This window comes from Aedes aegypti, chromosome 1 (genome assembly GCF_002204515.2).
Source record: "Aedes aegypti strain LVP_AGWG chromosome 1, AaegL5.0 Primary Assembly, whole genome shotgun sequence".
In the NCBI taxonomy this organism is placed as follows: domain Eukaryota; kingdom Metazoa; phylum Arthropoda; class Insecta; order Diptera; family Culicidae; genus Aedes; species Aedes aegypti.
The window spans coordinates 128,043,433-128,069,753 of NC_035107.1; the positions used below are offsets into that span (position 1 = coordinate 128,043,433).

Sequence of the window (26,321 nt, forward strand, 5' to 3'; positions counted from 1 at the left end):
ATTTTTACGAAAAAGTACAGATTGGTACAGATTTTTTGAATTGGTAATTTTGTGACACAAAATCCAAAAAAATCGTGGAATTTGGAAGTAATTTCCACAAAACTATAATTTAAAGATACAATTTTCATAGAATTGAATAAAAATTATATTACAAGTGAAATAATTTCAATAAAAACTATGTTAAACTTCAAAGTTCAATAGGTTTTTCAGTTTTTTCAACAATTTCTATTGGATATGGTACAGATTTTGGGTACAAATTTTTGGAATCTATGGTACAGATAAAAAAGATTTTTTAGCCTTCGGTACAGATAGAAATGTGGCAACACTGGTCGAAGCATTCGTCTTCCCGAACCATATTAGAGCGATCTCTCTAGGGATCGGTCGACATTAAACAAGCCGACTTAAAATTACGCGGCAATTACATTTTTATGGCATGTTTCGATTTAACGCAAAACACGCTAAACATTTTTTAGTCATTCCTCTTTTTTTTTTAATTAATAGGTGTATAATGCAATCTATATCAATTACACCATGGACACTTTGGGAATTCAGTTTCCTCATGGAAGAGGACACTTTATCATACTTCAGGTTTTTGCAAAATATTTACATTGGGAATAATTTTGAAACTCTTTGATTATACTTAGTCACTACAATAGACATTCCGGGAACCTGGTGCCCTCGGAGAAGTGGACGATTATTGCACGGAACGCATAATCTGATGTACAGGGGATAGGCAAAATGATTGAGATAGGCAAATTTTTGACTAATTTCAAATGCTTATAACTTTATGAAAAACTTTTTAAGGCAACATTGGCCACCTATTGATTTTGTAACAGGTTCCGGGATTCCCGGAGAAGTGGTGAACTCATTAGTTTGATGCAACCATATCATGCAATACATCCAACTTTTTTAAAGTCCAAACTTAATTCGGTTCCGTATCAGGCTCCGGAATTCCCAGATAGTAACAAAATCCAAACATCCAAAATTTGCAGAATTCAATAGAGAACTCGTCAGGAATATTTTGAGTTGTCTAAAGTAACATTTGCCACCTAGCGGTTCTGTATCAGGTTCTGGGATTCCCGAAAAAGTGATCAATCCAAACATTACATAGAGCTGAGTCATGTAGCTTATCATTTTTTTTAGAATTCCATTTAACATTGATCAACAATAGTAGGCTTTTTCGCAATCTGTTCAGCTAACTGGCGTACGAGGGACGCATAACACAGCAATATCAAGTTTTATTGGTATGAATTTATTTTGTTTTTTTTTTGTTATCAATGGGATGACTCTTGTTATCAACGATTTCAGAGCTGTCAGATCCAGGAAACCACCCCAAAATCGAGTTTTGCAAAGAGTTGCATACAATATTTTTTGCAATTACGAAAACTGCCGTTACACTAGGATTTTATCTAGAAGCATATAGGGGAACTTACGTATTGTCGGCAGCCTAAGCAGCTGAACTTTGAAGAAGGAAATTATACAGAACTATGTTCTCTAAATTATCTCTTTCTCTTCACCAAAGTCACGAGGCACTTGTTCCTTTATCGGCAATGCAATTACTATTGTCGGGAGCTAAATTGTTCTCTTCAGCAATCCAAAACTGTAAAAAACTAGATTATGTATTAGTAACTTTTCGTATTTGTTGACAATGCTTGAATTTAAACGTCACTCATTATGTTCTACTCGTTGAAATGGCCAATGCAGAAAAATACAGACGACACTGAAAACAGCATTGCAGTTATAAATAGAATAGCTGATAGTCATATTGAATAGTAGAAGCATTAACCTAAGAATGCTAATGTCGCTGCTATTCGTGTTACCAACATCTAGTTTGCCACGAACTGACAGCGTGAGTACCGGGCATCAAAGTGTCAAATTGATTATAAAAACCAAAACAACGACATGGTACTCAACAAACAATGAAAAACCATAATTTAAGGTAATAATAATTAAAATCAGAGTTGTGAGAACAGTGCTTCTAGCGTTCTATTACTAATATTTCTATTCGTAGCGCCGAGCAGCACATGAGACGAGTCTCCCCGGGTGCACATCACCTAGCGCACGCTTTCAGAATTTTCGTGAGCCTCCGATTAGCGCAGCACACTACGATTATGATGAGCTGAGAGACGGTTTGGGTAGAGATTCACTAGTACATTTATGTGCTTTTGAGAAATATGTAACTCGACTCAAAGCATAGGCATCGTACTCTTTTTAAGAAAAATACTCGAGCCAATTATTTTTCAAGATTTTTGGAAAAACTTGCAAAAATCGGTTCACTAACAAAAAAAGTTATAGCTCTTTAAACTACTCTGGGGTCGTATTGACCCCAAAACACTGACAAAGGGTTAAAATATGTTAGCAGAAATTATTCCAACCTTTTTTGTTATCTATTTGAGAATCAGTTCTACTTGAAAATAATACCCCTCGACCCGTTTCATTTTCCAGATAGGAACCGTCTGTCAAAATAGTGTCGTTTCTGAAGAATATTATTGAATTATGTCAATTTGGAATCTAATCAGGAAACATTTATTTTCATATAACCCATGAGATGAATTAAAAGTAGCTTCACCTAATTATTCTATATAATAGAAATACATTCAGGTAAGTTAACACAATTAACCTGTTGTTAGCAAAATAGAAATATATAGTTCCATGGCTGCTGCTACTAACATCGCAATAGTTTCGCAAAGGGAGGAAATGTCAGAAACCGGTTGACGTGGGCTTGCTGATGATATACATCGCAGCTTTAATAAAAGAACCTAGGATAGCAGGTGTCTTTTTTTCTGGTGCAATAATGCGTAGAAGTTTCGTAAGTTAATTTCATAAAGAAAAGAATACCAAGTAATATATAGTACGATTCTTTTATCATTGTAGGCTCGGCGTTATCCGTGGTAATATTCTAATTTGTATGTTTTTCCAGCAAGAACTTGTAAGTAAGTGTGCACTTTAAGTAATGAAATATACACAATTAAGAATTCTTATCGTACCAATTTAATTTGAGCAAACGTGAACAGTTTTAATTTGATTGTGTTTGACAATATCAGAATCATCGTGTTGACTCACGTGAAGAACGGCAAACTTATTTATTATCTTCCAAGTAATGCTTGTGCACGAGAGTAAATTTTCTTCTCCCCGGAGGAAGCCGAGAAAGACAAGACACACATCCATTATCTACATTGAAGGCATCAGGTTGACTGTCAAGAAAAACGAAGCCGGAAAGGCAAACTTTCCTGGTGTCTGCCCGTCGTCCTGCATCCGTAGCTATCGTTAAGGGTAGGAAATTTTAAGCGATTAAGCGTCTGCTGGCTCATAGTACCAAGCTTGACAAGAGCCCACGTGCCAAGTCGGGATGCGTCGCTATCAATGAATGTCTATTTTTGCATGGAAATTTTATTCTGCAAGAGGTCGTCTTTGCTGTTATGTCATTGGTTCGGTTCGTACCTCCCGACTGTTCACATGTAGGCCGTGATATGCTACGATACAAAAGGATTAGCCTGAGGATTAGAGTATACGTGCTTGCGATTGTTGCTGTTGCGAGAAAATTATCCTTCGCTATTAAACCATTTCTTGTGAATGGTAAGCTTTAAGATGATACGAAGGTTTATTAGCAGGTTCAAATGTATGATATATCTTTTTTTTTTTCAAGTTTACGAGGTATTTTGTCTTTATTTACATTCCAACACTCATTTCGCTATGGGCCTGTTCACAAATTTCATAACGCTGAAGGGGGTGGGTGGGTGTTCTCAAAATGTTACAGCTCATAAAAAATTGGCAGAATATTCATACAAAAAGCGTTATGAGGGGGTGGGTGGGTGTAAAAAATGGCTTTTTTCAGCGTTATGAAATAAATGAATGAACCCTATTCCAGTTCATAACGTGGTAAATACCAGGTCACAACTCATCACCTTATCATAAATGTAAGTACGGCACAGTAATAATCGCGTAGAGTTTTGAAAAATCATAATCAAAGACAGTTTTTCAGGGGTACACGACGTTAGGCATAAACACGTTAGGCATAAATACGATAGGCACAATGGATGTTAGGCATAATGGATAATAGGCATAATTTCCAAAATGAAAATTAAAATCGTTTATGTGAAAACTGAGCTGACTTTTTGATAATTGTGAAGGGCTTCAGTGACCAAACGATAGTGTTCTTCTAATTTCATCAGGGATTCCCAAAAAAACAATCTTCAGAAATTCCCTAAAATATTTTTCTGAAATTACGCCAGGAACTACTTCAGAGGTTAAATCAGGGTTTTTTTTTTCTAGAGATTCACTAAGGCAGCATTCATTTATTACGTAACGCTAAAATTGAAAATTTTTGACCCCCTCCCCCCCCTCCGTAACGCTTTTTGTAAGGAAAATTTCAAATTTTTGTATGAGTCGTAACGCTTGAGCCTACTCCCCCCCTCCCCCTAAAACGTTACGTAATTTGTGGATGCCGCCTAATAATACCATACCTCTAGAAAAAAAATCCTGGTTCTTTCATAAATTTCATCATGCTTTTCTCGACCACATTTTGTGAAAATCTCTCAAATGTTTCATTAAAAAAAATCTCTGGATAATTCATCGCAAATTCTTCCACTATTTTCATTAACACTTTAGTCGTCGCGCTGTTGTATTTTGTACAACAGTGGTGAAAAAACCTCGCTTATCGTACACAGCATTGTAACGGGCGACTAGATTCGAACCCGAATCGGTTGGATTAACCACTTCGCTTAAGCGCCAAGCAAGTTCCACTTGCATGCGAAGAGGCGAGATTGGTGTACCCGGCGAGACTCTCAAGGCGAGTTCTTCAAAAAACGAAAATTACAACCGAACCGGCGATTCGCTCCACACCACTAGCTCCAAATCTTAATTTTAGACGGGATAATCAATGGGGAACCACTGTGAAATTTAATTTACGCAACGAACTCAAATTATCAAAATTTCTCTCCTCTTTCGACAGTCGTGAATTTTCGCACAAATTTTTATTTCGGTGTTAAAAGGGTCAAACTTGCACAACCTATTGTCGGGGTTCTGCTTTACCGACTCTCAGTGTTTAAAAATAACTCTCACTGAATTCTTCTACCGGTAGCTACCGTACTACTGTCCCTCTACTTAAACAATTTATTATTCTAGAATAGGATATTCCCGTTTGTTACACTTGTCGGGGTGGAGTAATAGTTATAATTTGTTAATTAGCCTAATGAGATATTCTGACCTGTTCGTTTTTCCGCTGCGATTGGCCGATGACGATCGACCTGTTGCTCCTGTGCTGTCAGTGGTTCGTGCCTCGGCTACGATGGCTTGCCGTCTAGAACCACACGTGTACACGGTTTTTTTTGCTTGATGGCGGGCCCGCTGAATTCACTCGCGAGTGTCGCTTCGAGGCCAACAATGGAGTGGAACCGGCAATTGGCGACCGATTAGCACCCCGGAAGTAGTGGCGACTTCCGATGGCCCGTAGATGCGCTGGGGCTGGATCACTAACCCGCCACGAGACCAGCTACAAGCGGTCGGGTCTTCGGACCTGCCCAGAAGTCACGCGGCGTGCGTAACTCCCTACACCTACCCGGACGAAACACCTTCACTTGAAGGATATTTGGTCCTTCAAGTGAGAACAAATTAGCACAAATTAGGTCATATTGGTTAACAAATTTTGTTCCGACTTCAATTACCTTGACCTCGAGCGATTTCCGCTTAGATATATTCCAAGAGATAAGGAATTAACGAGCTTGTTTTTTAATCTAACAAAGAACATGGAACAATTAGGGTACACAATGAGATCTTTACATTCACAACTCACTTGGTTTGCTCTAAAGACTTGGCTCACTTGGGCCTACAATCACGATCTCAACCACTAGATTTTCTCGATTTCTAAGGGAAATTACAATTAACATTAAATTATGGTTTCTAGGCATTCACAGGTACAACTCACATTTTAACTAACGATTGGCTAACACTAGATACTCAAACTGACTTCCACTAACTTCAGGACTACGTCCGTTCACTAAGCCGTTCGAATCGAGAAAGAACGATAATTTGATAAAATAAGATGGCCTTCAAATTTTGGCCTTCCCGAACTCGTGGGGTTCCCAGGACACACATACAATCTAAAAATAACATACATCTAAAAATAGCAATTTTTTTTTCTAATCCATTGGCTATACTGCCCTTTTTTATGGGATCGGAGCGATGTGATCTGCTTCGCGATCCGTTAAAAATGGGTGATTCGAATTCTCGCCACCCATGGCGTTGCGATCGGCTAAAAGTGCTCGAATTCAAATATCGTCTCTTATATACATGTTTTTTTTTTACTCTCAGCTTTATGGTAACCAGAGAAGAAGTAAATCCAACGTAAATCAAAGAAAAAATTTAATACCTATTATACTCTCTTGTAACATTGTTACAGCATCAGCGTGTTGCTTCTGACGGCGGCAAACCGCGCGACGACTGAAAGGTTAAAGTTTCTCCAGGGATTTAAGGGATTTCTTCTAAAATTTATTCAGGTTTTCTTCCATGAATGGAATTTCCATAATTCCTCTTGGAATACTTGGAAGAATTTCTGGTGGGAACCTGTTTTATGTGGAACGCTTGGGAAAAGCTTTTGGAATCCATGACCATGAGGTAATACAGGAATTCCTGATGAGATCCCTAGAGTATTTCATGGTGTGTTCCCCGAAAAAAGTCTCTTGAAAAAATCTTGGTGGATTTTTTGAAGAAATTCTGGATGAAATCCTTTGAGGATATCTAGTTGATAATCATTTCTTCTCTTTTTCTTCTTCTTCTTTCCGGTGTCATTTCTCAACTGGGACAGAGCCTATGTTATGTTAGCCTATGCTTATGTTCTTATGAGCACTTCCACAGTTATTAACTGAGAGCTTTCTTTGCCGATTTGTCATTTTTTATTTGTCTATCGTGTGGCAGGTACGAAGATACTCTATGCTCTGGGATTTAAGAAAATTTTCTACTCAAAAGATCCTCAACCGATTGGATTCGAACCCACGACCCACTCCCACAACTCACTCAGCTTGGTCTTGCTGATTAGCTGCGCGCTAACCACTATGGCTATCTGGCTATCTGTTTATGTAAAATTCTTGACAAAAATCCGTGCAAGAATACCTAGTAGAATCCCTGTATAAATTCCAGGTAGAATGCCTGGTAAAATGAGTTAGAACATTCCGTGGAATTGCTAGTGAAATTCTTGGATGAATATCTTTTCGTCCTTGACACCTCCAATACTTCTAACAGAATTTTGTCCGTAACATCTCTCTCATTGGTTTTCAGAAGTTCCTCTCCAAAGAATACTGTGAAATTCCGTCAGAAATTCTTCAAATATTTCTCCAACGCTATTTCTGAAGATTCCTCCTCAGAGATTCCTACAGAGACTTTTGCAGGGATGCGTTCAGAATAGAACTTCGTCAGTAGGGTTTTTTGGAAGCTATAGAGCTCATATTTGGCAACAATATGCGTCGTACTGAAACGCTCTTTACTGCAATGTTTTAGACAATTCGGCCGAGAAAAACCCCCCATGCCAAAGTGAATCATGAAAGTGCCCAAGTGGTTCTGCACCCTACTCTAGCAATTTTACCAAAAAAAAACATCGTGGGATATCACCAGTTTCTTCAATGGTTCCACTTGTATTTTCTTTAGGGATTCTACCACAGAATCCACAAATTATCTCACCATGAAATCTGACAGGAACACCATAAAGAATTTCGCCAGGAATTTCACAAGTTTTTGAATGTAGGATTCCATGAGCAAATTCATCTGAGATTTCTCTGGGAATACTCCCAGTGATTGAACCCGGAGAGATTCTACAGGGAATGTTTCCAGGCGTCACACTACTGTTTTCTCTAGAGAAATCCCAGGGGAGGGCATAGGCATAGAGTATAATCGTACCTGCCACACGATATACGAATGCAAAAATGGCAACTTTGGCAAGAAAGCTCTCAGTTAATAACTGTGGAAGTGCTCATAAGAACACTAAGCCGAGAAGCAGGCTCTGTCCCCGTGAAGACGTTAATGCCAAGAAGAAGAAGAATAAGAAGAACCCACTGGAGAGATAATACCAGGAATTCCAAATATAATTACACCAGGAATTTTCGCAATCACCGGAAACTTCTCCAGAGTATCCATTGTTTAATAGATTCTGCCTCGAGAATTCCTCCAAAGATTTTACCAGTGAAATCTCTCCACAGAAAAATATACCACTTTCAAAAGATTCCATCAAGCAATCTTCCAGAGACTCCTTCAAAAATTACACTAGAAATTATTTCAGAAACTCCACTAGTTTTGCCTCATGGCTTTCAACTAGCAAATCCATCAGAATTTACACGAAAAACATCTTTCATCTTTCAACTACCGTGAATTAGTTGAAATGGCGTCTACGTCACTTTGTTTTCATTAGCCTATTAAGTTTTTTATCATTTTTGTAACAAATTTTGTTGTAAAAGTAACAACTTCTTCTTCTTCTTTCTGGCGTTACGTCCCCACTGGGACAGAGCCTGCTTTTCAGCTTAGTGTTCTTATGAGCACTTCCACAGTTATTCACTGAGAGCTTACTATGCCAATGACCATTTTTGCATGTGTATACCGTGTGGCTGGTACGAAGATACTCTATGCCCTGGGAAGTGGAGAAAATTTCCAACCCGGAAAGATCCTCGACCGGTGGGATTTGAACCTACGACCCTCAGCTTGGTCATGCTGAATAGCTGCGCGTTTACCGCTACGGCTATCTGGGCCCCCAACAACATTTGTAGTAAAAATTTAAATGATGAAATTTATGAAATAGTCAATCGATTTAAAAGAAAAAAACGATCAGACTTATTGGTGCTTAAGTCACATTGTGCAAATGACGACAAAACCCATGTTTGACATACCGCAGTACACATTTCACAACATTCTAGGTATTGCTCTATAGCCTCAGGTGCCACACATTTATGGGTATCTGCAAGGGGCATGAACGTCTTTATTTTACCTTTGATATCATCAGCGTTTCCATTTCTACCAGGGATTCCACCATTATTTTCTTTAGTGATTTCACTGAAATTCCCCAATAGTTGATAATACTCTCAGGAATTTAATCAGGATTTTTCCAAGGATTTCACCAGTTGTTTCACTTATATTTCCTCGAAGGAAACCACTTGAAATTTCAACAGAGATTCGTCAGGGAAGACATTCAGAGATTGTATCACGATTTTTCCAGGGATTCCACCATGAACTCCACAGGAAATTCCTCTAGGGATTCTACCAGAGGGTTTTCACCTGAAATTACCGACAATCATTTCATCAGAAATATTTCTAGGGATGACACTCGAAAATGCACCGTCCATTCCAAGAAGTATTTCTTCAGATTTTTTTTTACAATTTTCCTACTACCAATTCTACCAGAAGTTTCACAAATATCCATTTCAGGGGTAACCCTAGTATTGACTTTGGAATTCCTCCAGGAATTAGTTAATAGGTTCCAATAGGATTTTTATCAGGGTTTACACCAAACCTCTTTAAAAGTATTTTCTTAAGGGATTTCTTCCGGAATTTTTAAGGAGATTTAATCAAGATTTCCGACCGGGATTCGACCATGATTTTTACTGGAATTTTACAAGGAATTCCTTCAGAGATTCCACCAAGCATTTCAATAACAGATCTGAGAATTTTTGGTGGAAATTCTGGTGATATCGGCGGAAGAAATTCTCAATCCCTAATGAAATTCATGCTGGAATTCTAATAAAAATTCCTGAGAGAATGTCTGGAAGATTTCTGGTGAAATTCCTAAAAAATACTGTTAGAATATTTGAAAGAATTTCTAGTGGAATCCCTAGTACAATTTCTGGTGCAATCGTTGAAGGATTTACAAATGTAATCCCCGAGATTACTTTGAGTGGAAAATCTGGAGAAATTTCAGTTAAAGTTCGTACAACAAATATGAAAGGAACCCCTGAAGAAATTCGTGGTGAAATTGTTGGTAAAATTTCACAAAGAATTTCTGAAGTAATCTATGAAAAAATCCAGTAAAATACTTTTAGGAATTCCTGGGTGAAATTATTGGAGGGATTCCAGGTTGTTTCCTTGAAGTTATTCCTGGTGGAGTCCTTAGAGGAACTTCTGGTCACATTCCTGGGAGAATTCCTTGTCGAATCCCCTGGAAAAATCAATGGAAATACTTCTGGTGGAGACCCTGTTGGAATCTCTAGCGAAATCCCTGGTAAAATCTGTGGGAGAAATCTTGATGCAAATCGTAGAGGGAATCCTGGGGATTCGGGGATTCGTAGTACAAATTTCTGGAGAAACTTCAGATTGCTCTGTAGAAAATACTGGACACCCTTGTCGAATGTATGATGGATTCACAGGAAGAATTCTTGCATGAATACTTACTTACTTACTTACTTACTTATTTGGCTTTACATAAATTATCTTGATAAAGCCTCGCCAACAATAATTCGCCAATTCACTCGGTTCATGGCCGCTTCTCTCCATCCTCGACTGTGACCCACGTTCTCCAGGTCCTGGTGCACCTGGTCAATCCACCTAGCTCGCTGCGCTCCACGCCTTCTTGTTCCGACCGGATTCGTAGCGAACACCATCTTTACAGGGTTGTTGTCTGGCATTCTTGCAACATGCCCTGCCCAGCGTATCCTTCCAGCTTTAGCTACCTTCACGATACTATGTTCGCCGTAGAGTTGAGCGAGCTCGTGGTTCATCCTTCGCCGCCACACGCCGTTCTCCTGTACGCCGCCGAGGATCGTCCTTAACACTCGGCGTTCGAAAACCACATGAGCTTGCAAGTCTTCCTCGAGCATAGTTCACGCCTCATGCCCGTAGAGGACTACCGGTCTTATGAGCATTTTGTACATCGTACATTTGGTGCGGGGGTGAATCTTTCTTGACCGCAGTTTCTTCTGGAGCCCATAGTAGGCACGACTTCCGCTGATGATGCGCCTTCGTATTTCCCGACTAACATTGTTGTCAGCCGTCAACAAGGATCCGAGGTAAACGAAGTCGTCCACCTCCTCGAAGGTATCTCCGTCTATCGTAACACTGCTTCCTAGGCGGGTCCTGTCGCGCTCAGTTCCGCCAACCAGCATGTACTTTGTTTTCGACGCATTCACCATTAGCCCGACTCTTGTTGCTTCGCGTTTTAGGCGGGTGAACAGATCTGCCACCGTTTCAAATTTTCTCCCAATAATATCCATGTCGTCCGCGAAGCAAACAAATTGTCCGGATCTCGTGAAAATCGTGCCTCGACTGTTAAGTCCGGTTCTCCGCATAACACCTTCAAGCGCAATATTGAACAACAGGCACGAAAGTCCATCGCCCTGTCGTAGTCCCCGCCGAGACTCGAACGAACTGGAGTGTTCGCCCGAGATCTTCACGCAGTTTTGCACACCGTCCATCGTTGCTCTGATCAATCTTGTGAGCTTCCCGGGAAAGCTGTTCTCGTCCATGATTTTCCATAGCTCTACGCGGTCGATACTATCGCATGCCGCCTTGAAATCGATGAACAAATAGTGCGTAGGGACCTGGTACTCGCGGCATTTCTGGAGGATTTGCCGCACGGAAAAGATCTGGTCCGTTGTCGAGCGGCCGTCGATGAAACCTGCTTGATAACTTCCCACGAACTCGTTTGCTATAGGTAATAGACGACGGAAGAGAATCTGGGATAGCACTTTGTAGGCGGCGTTTAGGATGGTGATTGCACGATAATTTTCACACTCCAGTTTGTCGCCCTTTTTGTAGATAGGGCATATAACGCCTTGCTTCCACTCCTCCGGTAGTTGTTCCGTTTCCCAGATTCTGACTATCAGCCGATACAGACAAGCGGCCAACCTGTCCGGGCCCATCTTGATGAGTTCAGCTCCGATACCATTCTTGCCAGCGGCCTTATTATTCTTGAGCTGTTGAATGGCATCCTTAACATCCCCCATCGTGGGAGCTGGTTGGTCTCCGCTGTCCGCTGTGCTGACGTAGCCATCGCCTTCGTTGTCCTGACCTTCTGTGCCTGTGTTCTCTGCGCCATTCAGGTGTTCCTCGTAGTGCTGCTTCCACTTTTCGATCACCTTGCGTCCGTCCGTCAAGATGCTCCCATCCTTATCCCGGCACATCTCGGCTCGCGGCACGAAGCCTTTGCGGGATGTGTTGAGCTTCTGATAGAACTTCCGCGTTTCTTGAGAACGGTACAGCAACTCCATCTCTTGGCATTCCACCTCTTCCAGGCGGCGCTTTTTGTCCCGGAATAGGTGGGTTTGCTGTTTCCGCTTCAGTCTGTATCGTTCCACGTTTTGTCGCGTACCATGCTGCAGCATTGCAGCCCGCGCTGCATTCTTCTCCTCTAAAACCACCTGGCACTCCTCGTCGAACCAATCGTTTCTTGAGCTCCGTTCCACATATCCGACAATGCTTTCGGCAGCGTCGTTAATGGCTGCTTTGACTGTCCTCCAGCAGTCCTCAAGAGGGGCCCTATCGAGCTCGCCCTCGTCCGGCAACGCTGCCTCAAGATGCTGCGCGTACGCATTTGCGACATCCGGTTGTTTCAGTCGTTCGAGATTGTACCGGGGCGGGCGTCGGTACCGTACATCATTGATGACGGATAGTTTTGGGCGCAGTTTCACCATCACCAGGTAGTGGTCGGAGTCAATGTTAGCGCCACGATAGGTTCTGACGTCGGTTATGTCGGAGAAGTGCCGTCCATCGATCAAAACGTGGTCGATTTGCGATTCTGTCTGCTGAGGTGATCTCCAGGTGTACCGATACGGGAGGCTGTGCTGGAAATAGGTGCTACGAATGGCTGGAATGGAAATCCTCGTGGAATCCGTAGGGAAAGCACCGTAGAGGAAATTCCGATGAAATTGCGATGGTAGAATTTCAAGTGGAATCGCTAGTCAAAATTCCGAAGAAATTTCTGAAAATTCTAGGTCTGGTGTAATCCCTGCTATTTGTTTTGTGAAATCTTTTCGTAAATCCAGGTGAAAAGGTCTGGTGGAATTTCATATGAAATCCCTGAAAAACAGTTTTCCTATCAAATATCTTGAGGAACTCCTGGTGGGAACGTTGAAAAATTTCCTGGGGGAAGTATCAGGTTGGCCGACGGCGCTGCAGAATCGTTACCCGTTCTGTGGCGTAGTTGGTTAACGCGCCCAGTTTAACGTAATGGAAGTCTTGGCATCGAAACCCACCAGAACGGTCCTATTATTTTTTAAATTTTATATCTCAATTTGTTCTAATTAACTCTTGTGTCTAAAAACTTCAGTTTTTTCTTAAACATCATCGGCTGGTTTAAGCCGTGATAGGCATGTCAACGCTAGTTGGCATAGCACAGCATATCATTAACGACTGTACAAATCGTGGGTGGCTGTACAATGCTCAACCCTATTGGTTTTAAATAATCTATATGTAGTGCCGCTAAAAAACGTTTGGGATGAACGTCTTTTCCTACATGATGGAAATAAACAAAACAAGCATCACATAGTACACCTGATCACGTCCTCACAATCGCTAGGGGAAGGGAAGGAATGTTAGTTCAACGTCTACTTGAGAAGATACAGGGAACCCAAACTATCTCCATATACGTCACGGGATAGGGAGATTGTTTTAGTAGGATGAGCTCAATTCGAAAATTTTGAGCATTATTTGTAACATACGATAATAAGTACATAAATAAAAATAATTAATTTAGCTGGTATATCCGAACCATAAACTACTACCTGTATTAACCGCGAGAACACTCCTTCACTTCGCTTCGCGGATAAGACGCATAACACGATCAAACTTGCATCACTGCTTGCCTTTCGCGAGAGCAAGCATTCGCGTGACCGATGCCTTCCAAGGATCAAACACTCTGATAAACATGACAACGCTAGTTGAGTTATAGCAGTTTACGCAACAAGTTGCAGAATGACGATTTTTACAGCACGAGTCGTAAATTTATCCATTACGACGAGTGCTGTAAAAATCGAGTTCTGCAAAGAGTTACGCACAACATTTTTTGCAATTTGGTAGAAGGTCACTTGAGGGTATCTGAAATTATATCGGAATGCATTCACCATTATTTTATAATTTCTGAAAAATTGTTGAGTTATGATTCATTACGCAACTCAAAACAGTTTCGGAATGAAAAAGCGTTGCGTAATGAATCATTGCAGCACTGATTTCAGTTGCGTAATGACTATTCCCGCACTGCATACTTCAGTGCAGGAAAGTAGGCCGTTTTATGACAGATTGGCGTAATGAAAAACAGCCTATTACGATGAGAAATTGTAAAATAATGGTGAATGCATTCCAATATGGTTTCTGGTACTCTCAAGGGGTCTTCTATGAAATTGCAAAAAATGTTGTACGCAACTCGTTGCAGGGCTCTATAGCACTCGTCGTAATTATCCAACTCGGCATGCCTCGTTGGATACATATATGACTCGTGCTGTAAAAATCATCATTCTGAAACTTGTTGCGTAAACAACTAGTTTTGTTTTTTTTTTCAAGCCAACCGCATAAAAACTGAACTAAATACTTGTAAAACGTTTTTTAATGCTGAAAAAAAGCTTTCAGTAAATATGTGACGAAACATGATACTCCAAGGTTACTCGTAACCTGCTCGGTTTTACAAAGAGGTAGGGATAAAAGTTGCTAAGACAGGCTTAGGACCACTCAACGGGGTCTTTTATTCATCAAATACACGATACGTTTCAATCAATGCATTAACAAACGTAGTACTTTGCACGTTGTTGTACAGTCACCCCACAGTTATGGATAGCACACAGATATGGATCAGAGTTGGATTAAAATGGGAACACGGGAACGGGAGTTGCAATTACGCTGAACACAGTTTACCTAGGTGAACAATAAATCTGTACAACTTCGCAATCGATTATAATATGCTTAAGCACATCTTTCCTGTCTGTAGGAAATAAAATGTCAATCGTATTCCCAGAATCGTTGATTCATAACTGTGGGGCATTGAAAACCATACCACAGTTATGGATCAAAGATAAGACGATTCCGAAACAAACGCCAAAACGTATGCTTTCACTAGCACACCTTTCGATTAGGGAAGATTCAAATATGACGTCCATCGTTTTTTTGGGATTCCTAGACCCCCCTCCCCCCTCTGTCACGCTCTTTGCAATACCTTATACATGAACTGTCACACATTCTTAGCCCCCCCTCCCCCAAATGATGGACAACATTTTTTGAATGACCCCTTACCTCGCAGATAAATTGCTGTTATAGTGTTTTGATCCATAATATGAGTCGATTTGATCCATAATAGGGATTCTCCTCTCCCACTGATCCACATCTGTGGGGTGGACATCGTTTGAAATTTCTATCGAAATCGATATTTTTCGTAAATAACCGGGTATTTTGAGGTGTATTCTCAAAAACAACTATGCTCCGCAGTACCAGGGTGGTAATTTTGTTTTTTACAGCGTCATCATGTTTTTTAATCATAATTTGTTCTGAAAAATGACCCTTAGTTGATCCATAACTCTGGGGTGACTGTAATATGCGTTTGAATAGAACAAAATTATTATGACTGGTGCAAATTCGATAGCCCATTATAACATAGCCCACAATTTAGGAACATGGAACAACATTTGCTTTTCTACGTCGATATCTCCCAATATCGATTGTTTCCACGATATGTAGATGTGAAGAGTCAAATTACTAGATACTTTTATGTCTACTCTCACCTGTTCTCATGTTTTGACATAATTTACATGTTAATCCATAACAAATTGTTGATTTTATATGATATGATGATACGATACACTATTCACCGGCTGCTGGTGGTTCACCGCCATTTCAACAGGCGACACGAACTTTTGGGTAGAAATTAATCCGATTTGCTATCGTAATTTGCCAGCAGAATAGCAGTCCAAATGGAGTGGCTCACTCATTTCGAAATTTCGCACCAACACACACCGTTTCCGTCGGGCGTTTCGTTTCATTTTCCATAGTTCCACCTTCCACCCCCACCGAGCAAAAGCTTATGCGATCCGAGATAAATCCAATTAACGAAACTGACATTCAGGCAGGAAGGTAACCAGTCAATCAGTCAATCATATTCTTCCTCAACTCGTATCCCCTTTTTGACCGAAAACGTCATCTGGTGAGTCTGGTTGTGGTTGCTGCTGGTATTTTTCCCTGACATATTTTTTCCAGTTTCATCTGAATTAGGTGCAAAAAATAAATTCAATTTCACACCGTCGAGCATCACAATCAGCTTAGAGCCAAGAGTGTAACAAGCGTAACGATCGATAATGGACTCGATGGCAGTATCGCAAACCTCGTGGGCATCCAATTATCACAGGAAGAACGAAAGTCAAACAGCCGGAGGCTCTTTACTTCCGTAATTAACCTAACGCCTTGTATAATTTTGCACATCAGGACTTTAGAGCTTAGTATCAGGAAGTTTTCATTTATTCCACTTTATGGTTTTTGATATGGGAGAGGACTAGAGGTTCTCGTACGAATTCAAAGATGATCTTGAATAATCGCCAAATTGAAAAGAATCATACCTTTATTCATAAAAACTTGTGCTCTTACAACCATTACATGTATTTTAGGTTATAACCCCTCTTACCAATCCACAAATTTGAAGAACAGAATAATTACTAAAGCAAGAAAAATGGATAAATGTATATTTGATGTGAAACATATGAGGAACATTATGATTAGACATGTGGGGAGAATATTAAAGAAAACTTCCGGTAGAATTCTTCGTATAATTCTTGGAGTAAAACCTGGATATTTCCCTTTTTTCATCCGATATTTCTTCGAGGAATCTTCAGAAATTTTCTCCCAAGCTCCTTCAGGAGTTTCCCAGAGATTTCACCCAGATTTTCTTTCAATATTTCTCACGGAATTTCTTTGTAATTCTCGTGAGATTCCTCCAGTAAAAGTTCTCATAAAACCTCTTCGGATATTTCATGAGTTCTTCAAGAAATTTGTTTTGGAAATATTACAGGGATTCCTCCAGAGATTTTTCCAGATTTTGCTTCAGATATTCTCAGGAGATTTTTTTTCAGTTATCTTCTATATATTCCGCCAGGTATTTTTGTCAGTTTCTTGAGAGTTATTCCAGTCGTTTCCTTTTTGATGCTACAGAATTTCCTCCACGGATTTTGCTATGAAATTCTTTTGGAATTCCTCCAAACATTCCTGCGAGAATTCAAACAATTCATTCAAGGATTCCTTTATAAATTGCCCCAGTGAAAATTTCAGGAATTACTTATGGGCATTCTTCTAGAATTTCTTCAGAGATGGCTGCAGTTATTCTTTTTGAAACTCCTCGAGGGATTTCTGCAAGAATTGTTTAAGGATTTCTCCATCCATTGCTTCACTAATATTACTATAGTACTCAAAAACATTTTCATGTGGTTCTTTCAAGAGTTACTCCAGAAATTTCTTCAGGAAGGAAAAGATTTTTTCAAGAGTTTCTCCAGGGAATTCCTAGGATTTTCCTTTATAAATGTATCCAGCGATTACACCAGATTATCTTCTTATGCTTATTTTTTCAGAAATCTCTTAGGGATTCTCATGAAGTACACCGATAGTTCCACAACGAACTCATCCTGAAAGAATTAATTCTGAAATTCATTGAAGAATGCCTGAAGAAACTCATCCGTTACATTGATACATCTGAAAATACCTCCTGGAATTGTCAGGTTTTTTTTCTTACAGAATTTCTCCAGTTATTTATTCTGGGTTATCTTCACGTATTTTTCTAAAGATTTTTCTAGATTTATTTGCCCTGGAATTATTTCAGGAAATGTTCCAAGAATTTCTACAAGAGATCCCAGAAAAAGTTTTCATTAGATGTGCTGGATAATTTTACGGATTCTTCTACGAGTAATTCTCGTAGTAACGCCTGGAGGAATTTCTGAAGGAATGCTAGCAGAAATCCGAAGGGTAATTCTTGGGGAAATCCCTTGAAAAAAAAAACGAAAGGAATCTGTGGCCGACTCCTGCTGGAATTTTCGGAGGATTTTCTGCAAGGATTCTTAGGCCAATTACGGCAGGGCACATGGAGGACGACGTGAAAGAATTAATGAGGGTTTTCTTGTAGAGTCTTTCAAGAATTCTAAAAGGAATTGATAGAGAAATATTTTTCGGATTTTTTTTGGGAATCGCAGGAGATTAACTCGACAGTTTTTTTTAATGTCTGGAGAAAGCTTAGAAGAATTCATGAAAATATCTTTGTAAGAATTTGTGGAATCAGAATTACTGTAGGAACTCCTGGAGGAATCTCTAGAAAAGTTCCTAATTGGTTGCCTGAAATGAAATTTGGAGCAATCTCTACCAACTTTCTGGATGAACTCCTAGAATCCTTGAAGGAAATGGCTGGATGAATCACAAGTTATTTGGGAAAGAATCCATAAAACAATTCCTGAAGCAATCCCTGAAACAATTAAATAACTTGATATTGGAGTTTCTTACTGAATTGTCTCTAGGGAACAACAGTTATAAATATTCCTGGAGATCTCCCTAGAAAAATCTTCGCAGCGTAATTACTGTTTTTGGTTTTATCTATGGAGAAATCCACACAAGAATACAAATCTAGGATCCCTGGATAAAATGCCGGGAGTATCACTCTAGAAGTTCTTCATGCGATATTTGGTAAACTTTCTGGAGAAAGTTCTGTAGCCCTATCCGAATCGATTCCATGAATCTTGTTATTGGTCGCAGATTTAACGTATTTCTACTTTTGGTTAAAAACATGAATTTCGTTCTATCTTTGTCGCCAAAAGTCGCATAAAAGTTCACGTAATAACTCGTTTATACATACAAATTACAAAACAAAAAAAAACACGCAAAACACGGAGCATGAAATCATCAGATTGATAAGTTTCCTCGCATACAACTTTTTTTCTAAGTTCATTTGGAAATATTGTTCCGTCCCGTACACTCGTACAGAGTAAGTCGAATTAATCCGTAGCAGCTGTCAAATCAACATTTGTTATCATAAGTGAAGTCACATAAGATCACATACTAGTTGGGTAAAATATATGTACGTACAAATGTTCACTTTGGTACGTACAAGGCCTTTTCGCGACATCTTAAACGTGAAATTTCGCACATGTAAGCCTCGCATAACGCAAAAGGTGATTTGGTTATACAGTCGCCTCTCCACATCTCGATATCGAAGGGACCATCGAGATAGGGAGAGATCGAGACAAAGAACAAATTTTTGACGAATACTAGATTGAAAAACACTCCGTTGCCTAGAAATAGTTCACAAACAAATGTCATTTTGCGCTCCTAATTTGTTTTGAATCCCAAAACTTTGATCTAGTAACCTTTGATAATGGTCATATCGACATACGAAGAGAAAATTGAGAACGAAAAATCAACAGAAACACATCGAGATATGGAGATATCGAGATAAGGAGGATATCGAGATATGGAGAATGAAAATGTATGCAGACTGAAGGGACTTATGAAATCATCGACATAGGGAGAGATATCGAGATGTAGAACATCGAGATGTGGACAGTCGACTGTACGTACATTTTGGTTGTCTGGGTAGTAATTGCTCTATGGCATGACGTCTTTCTGAATGTTGATGAATGTTGATCATAGATTCTGAGCTATCGAATAATGGCGCAGCATGATGTTTGACGAGAGCGACGATGGAAGGTGTGCAGAATTGTGTAAAGGTTTCAGGCGAACACTCCAGTTCTTTTGGATCCCGCTGGGAACTGCGACAATATGATGGACTTTCGTGCCTGTTGTTCAATATTGCGCTAGAAGGTGTTATGCGAAGAGCCGGGCTTAACAGCCGGGGTACGATTTTTACGAGATCCAGTCAATTTGTTTGCTTCGCGAATGATATGGACATTGTCGGCCGAACATTTGAAAAGGTGGCAGACCTGTACACCCCCCTGAAACGCGATGCAGCAAAAGTTGGACTGATGGTGAATGCGGCCAAGACAAAGAACTAGCTGGTGGAGCCGAGCGCGACAGGGTTCGCCTAGGTAGCAGTGTTACAATAGACGTGGCTACGTTCGAGGTGGTCGACGAGTTCGTGTGCCTTGGGTCCTTGCTGATGGCTGACAATAACGTTAGTCATGAAATACGGAGGCACATCATCAGTGGATGTCGGGCCTACTATGGCCTCCACAAGAAGCTGTGGTCAAGAAAGATTCACCTCCGCACCAAATGTACCATGTACAAAACGCCCACAAGGCAGGTGGTCTACGGGCATGAAACGTGGACGATGCTCGAGGAGGACATTCAAGCACTCGGAGTCTTCGAACGTCGGGTGCTTAGGACGATCTTTGGCGATGTGCAGGAAAACGGTGTGTGACGGCGAAGGATGAACCACCAACTCGCCCAACTCTACGGTGAACCCAGTATCCAGAAGGTGGCCAAAGCTGGAAGGATACGACTGGCAGGGCATGTTGCAAGAATGCCGAACAGCAACCCTGCAAAGATGGTGTTCACTTCGGATCCGGTTCGTACAAGAAGGCGTGGAGCGCAGCGAGCTAAGTGGGATGATCAAACGCGTATCGATTTGGCGAGCGTGGGCAGAACCGAGAATGGAGAGATGCGGCCTTTAACCGAGTATTATGGCGTGAAATTGATTCAGTGTTATCTGTTCAGATGTTAACTAAATAAATGAAAAAAAGCTGCATCATAATCGGGAAATTTGATTACTCAAGTGTTTGTTTGTAAAAACATGTTAACTTTCAGCTTAGCAAATTATTTTCAGCTGTGGTGAAAATTTCAGGTCAGTGGCCATTTTGTACGAAAAAACGATCAATTCGTACTTTATTCTGTTCAGTAATTGTACCATACTTGCTGCAAAGGGCCTATTTGTCCCTTCTCACCCACCTAAGATAAAAAATATGGCTTTCAAAAGCCACCATTATTAAATTCCGGCTTCGCCTCAACTTGCAGTCGCCTGTCACTTAAGTGTCATTTGTAAAATTTATACCCTTTGCAGACAACAAAGAGCTGATCACAGTCAATCTCAACCGGTCCAGATATGGACAGCCAGAAACGCGCAGAAGAGAGGTGTCATTAAAATTGAATTTCACTTGTCACACTATGATTCCCAGGACCAGCCAGCATGCCATTCTTGCACTGTGGGAAAGTTTCCTGGTGGCTAAAAATATTTTTGTCATCCCATGTCACATGAATGAGTTTTGTGAAACTAGTTTGATCCTTTGCTTTAAAAAAAAACGCATGCTTTCCTTGCAAACTTTTCAATATGGTTTATAGTTGAATCATGAGTTTTGTTACTTATAATACATATTTGCCAATTATGTAATTAGCTTTGCGAGAGCCGATAATAATATTAAAACATGATGCTATGGATTATTTTGCGATATTGAATTATTCATTTAAGTAATCTGTAACTGCTATCAAAGGAAAATCCATAAAAATATTGAAAAAAGTCAAATGGTGAAGTTTCGATAAGAAAATCTAATATATTGTATTCTGTGCATTATTTAACTTAAGTACTAATATTCATTCAATTTTATTTTTCTCAGATAGCTTTTCGAGTATGCTTGCAAACATTAAAAAAAGATCTTTATATAATATAACGATTATGCAGTATATTTCATTCAACGTATGCACTCAATTTTTCATTTTTATCATAAACTCTAACTTTGACACCTTTTTGCCACCGGATCGCCCATAGTGTCTTGATGGCGAGATGCTTTTAGCAGGACAAGCCCGCCAAAGCACTATGATGGTTACCATCGTGACAGGTCTTGGTGCGATAAATGAAAATGGGACCGTACTTTTGATGGGTGCTATTGGTGCATGAAAACATCGATTTTCCCTGCCATGAAGTTTGGTTTCCCAGAACCACAATCTACTGATCGTGTTAGGGTAGAGGGTACGCCGGTACCAGGTGGAGTGGTGAAATCGTGGAAATAAATTTGAGCAAACATTTTCTGCAAACTTACCATTGCTTACCTCGTTATAACTCAATTTTGTTAGAAAAGCAAAGTTTGGTACAATTTGGTATTGATTCCAGGATGTATAAAATATTTACTATTTGATATTCAGAAACGCATAACGGACAAGCAAAATGGCGATATGGACATACTAGTGTTGATAATTGTTCAAATAGTCTATCTCAAAAGAATAGCATTTTATTCTAATAAAGGATAATTCCGCCATACGACCATTCGATCAAATATCTATATGGCAAACGTCCATGTGCTAAATTTACCAATCCTAGAATAGAAATGCATCAATCTACACTATTATTTTCATATGTTTGAAAAACTTTTTTGATCCATGATTACAGTTAGCAAACATTTGTATTGATGGGACAAAAATTCGTTTCTCATAACGAAGCTTCAAATATTGTAATCTAAATTTAAGTATCCATCGGGAGTGTATCGCATAAAGTTAGGCTTCATTGCATCATGCGGAAGTTATTTGTTTTCAAATTATTGTTTTTCTCTGGAAATATTATCTATTATTTTAAAATCGGATTTTTTCCTCGCCCGATTTATAATTTTTTTCCTTCCTCTTCTGAAGAACTATTCCACTTGTTGAGCTTATTCGGGGAAAGCGTGCAAAAAAACCAATAAATTTTTTTTGAGCTTTGTTTTTGAATAAGTATTTAATCAAACACCAAAATATTTAAAACTGCTGCACAGAAGGTTAATATTTTCACATCACAAAGCCATCGAGAAATGAGTAAACAATAGCGATAGCGATAAAATTATTCTGTGTGAAGCCCCAAATAAAAGAACAGAATGTTTCGCTTGATGAAATTCCGCAGAATACTTTTTTCCCCGCTGAACGCAGAAGACACGGATTCGGTTCGTACTGTTCGTAGTCGGCATACCGGCACAGTTTGTCTCTCTTCCGAAAAATTTCATTCTACTTTACGATGGTGAATGCCTGACTGCTGGAAAATTGAAACTGAACTTTTAAGGATTAATCTTGTGTTCGTCGCAAAATAGGGGTTCAAATTAAACATTCATAACCATAACACACCTATTTTTATGCCTTCCTTTTAACCCGACCCATCACATCAGTCTATGTCCCCAACATTGGTTAGACAGATTTGTGACCTTTCTGAATTGTAGACAAAGGAACTCATTTCCTGGAGCTATTGAATTATGCATGGGGGAAAAAGTCTTGTTGTGTATTTTGCCCTTTTTTACTTGTACTGGTCATGTACTTTCTAACGATCCCTAAAATGGTACAATTGGTTGTTGCAACAAATTTTATGGACTTCTGTCCAGGAAATATGTTTCCTCCTTTTTGTTTTTGCATTTATGTTTTTAGATTTTTTTTTGTTGAAAATTTCAAGTCAAACAGGTCGATTTATCAAGTAAAAATAAAAATATGAGATATATATATAACGCAAAATTTTCTTTTTTGATTTCTCTTCTTTTGTTTTGATGATAACTTTCTACAAACGTAATTGAAAGTATTCATTTAATAAGTACATGTGGCAGTGCGCTTCGTACCCTCGTGCTGTGCGTACACAAAGATTTTACCTAAAGCAATGAAACAGTACTTTTCAGTGCCCATTTTTTATATCTTTTGATCCCTTTACGATTCTTGTTTGGACCCATGACATCGATTTTTCGTTGGACCCGTTAGCGAAAGCTAGAGGTGGTTATCCTTCTTGGACACCGTCTTGGGAAAAACCCTCTTAGGAGGTCTCGTCTTCTTTCGTTTATTCACTAAACATGGTTGCAACTACAAATAAAAGGAAGGGTTAAAACTGTCACTAAACGTGACAAGAATGGACGAAAGGACGTTTCTCCTGAATGCGATATTTCTTCCAAGGGTGAAATGAATAATGTTGATAATTGCATCGATATGAGCAATCAGTTCGATGCCCTAGACAAATTTTCCGAACACCAAATCGAAGCGGTCTCTAGCCCAGGCCCTTCGATTCAAGTGAGGAAGCAAAGAGTGCCGCCTATCGTGGTCAGTTTTTCCGAATTTGGGGGATTTAGGCAGGAGATCTTGAACTCCATTAGGAGAATCAAGGTCTCCTTCCAAATCGCAAAAAGAGAAGACTTTGCCGGAAACTCTTAAAGATCGCGAACTTCTTCTCAAAAATCTTGAAGAGAAGAAGCACAATTTGTTTACTTATCACGAAAAAACTGAATGCTTGTTTAAAGTCTTCTTGAAAGGTCTCTCAAGTGACTATAAGTCACCTGAAGAGATGAAAAAATGGAATAAATAATTTACTTGCATTTTCCCCAGTTCAAGTAATCATTATGAAAAAGAGAACCCAATGTGGCATTGTTCGGAAAGAGCTTTCTCAAGAATATTATTAAGATCACTTTATTAATAAAGATCCAAATATTATTGAAGCTTTAGAAAAAGCAAAACTTATGTTTGATGTCCGTATGACATGGAAATATTTCCAGAAACCTGGAGGAAATTACCAGAACCCCACTCAGTGCCGTCGGTGCCAAAAGTGGGGTCATGGAACAAAAATTTTCCGCATGGATGTTTAATGTATGATTTGCAAAGGCTCTTCTGACGCTACGGACGGGTCAGTGAAGGAAAATACCGATAAGTTCATATGCGCCAATTGCGGGGGCAATCATAAGACAAATTTTTGGGCTTGCTCTAGCCAGGCAGATGAACTGTAATCTCCGTTACGATAACGGTCGTTTTCGGAATTTGCCTGGTAGAGTATCGATCGCTTGATTAGGAATCATACCCATCAGGAAGATCATAATCATGCTCCTTCACAAACTAACTTCAATCCGTCGGGTAGCCGTTCGAATCTTTTAATTTCAAATGTATCTACCTAAGGAAAAACTTTTGCCGATATCATAGCAGGTAATTTGAACTCCTCCCCTACATACTATGAGTACTCATTCTGATTGTTTCAAATCAAATGGAAAAAAACCCTGCCGCCACAGGAAACTTCTTCCCCGCCTCTTCGTCTACATGAATTCTAACGGGAAATCATCAAATAATGAACCCACTTCAAGTGATATGTCTACCTCTGATTTTAATTTTCTAACTGAACAATTGTATCTAATGATTGATGCAATGTTCAAGGCCACCACTATGACTGAAGCAGTCCAAGTCAGTGTAAAATTTACTAATCAAATTGTTATTGGATTGCGTTTTTCTAATGGACCCAATAAACAAGTTAATTTGCACCATACTGACTTGCGAAAATCAAATCGCAATGAGTCAAAATTGTTTGTCATTGGTGACATCAATGCCAAACATCGGTCATGGGTTGGTAAATGGCTGTTCATGGCGTACCATTGGTACCTCGTGTACCTGAAAGAATAAAATAGACCCCTCTCTGCGGTCCTTAGCCTCTTGCCCAGCAACTTCTATCCCTACCTCCTCGCGGGGGTACGAGTAACCTTAGGGAAGATCGGGTAACCAACCCCCGGTGGGAACTTTGGTCGTATGCTGACAGGGAAGGGGGGGTTTGCTTTTGCTTTTGCTGCTGCAAACCTTGAGCGTCTGTACTCCATGTTAGGAGCGGCTCACAACAGCGTCTGTTCCCCATGTCAGGAGCCGCTGATCATTGTCCGAGTGCCAGAGAAGGACTCTAAGCTAAACTGTGCACTATGGTCCTCCGAACATGGTTCTCCGGAAATCTAGGGGGTTGGTGTCAGGCCCTGCAAGCCAGTCGTAAAAAAATCAAGCAACGAATAATCAACGAGAGGATACGAACCGGGACAATTGGCGAAGACCACAGTGACGTAAAGGGACTAGCGATTTGAAGAGCGGTACGTGGAACTGTAAATCTCTCAACTTCATCTCAAGAAACGCGTAAGTTCTATCAGAAGCTCAACGCATCCCGTAACGGCTTCGTGCCGTTAGCCGAAATGTGCAGGGATAAGGATGGGACCATTCTGACGGACGAACGTGAGGTGATCGAAAGGTGGAAGGAGCACTTCGACGAGCACCTGAATGGCGCTGAAAGCACAGGCAATGAAGAACGGGACAACGGAGGAAATGCCTTTGTCAGTACTGCGGAAGATGGAAACCAACCAGCCCCCACTTTGAGGGAGATTAAGGATGCCATTCACAAGCTCAAGAACAATAAAGCTGCTGGTAAGGATGGTATCGGAGCTGAACTCATAAAGATGGGTCTGGAGAGGCTGGCCATTTGTCTGCACCGGATGATAGACACAACCTGGGAAACAGAACAGCTACCGGAGGAGTGGAAGGAAGGGGTAATATGCCCCATCTACAATAAAGGCGACAAGTTAGATTGTGAGAACTTTCGAGCGATCACCATTCTAAATGCGGCTTATAAATTATTATGCCTGATCATCTTCCGTCGTCTGTCACCTGTAGTAAACGAGTTCGTGGGAAGTTATCAAGCTGGCTTAATTGACAGAAGATCGACAACGGTCCAG

The 26,321-nt window shown here is 40.0% G+C and overlaps 1 protein-coding gene and 1 long non-coding RNA gene across 2 annotated transcripts in view; one reads left to right on the forward strand and one right to left on the reverse strand.

The window, feature by feature from the left end:
* LOC5568679 (J domain-containing protein) overlaps window positions 1-26,321 on the reverse strand; it is a 144,589-nt gene that overhangs the window by 100,845 nt on the left and 17,423 nt on the right. The gene's annotated exons all lie outside the window — the stretch shown is intronic.
* LOC110677019 lies at window positions 2,335-3,196 on the forward strand. The gene is made up of 3 exons (XR_002500900.1): window positions 2,335-2,601; window positions 2,681-2,809; window positions 2,875-3,196. It is a non-coding gene; the product is annotated as an uncharacterized LOC110677019 (long non-coding RNA).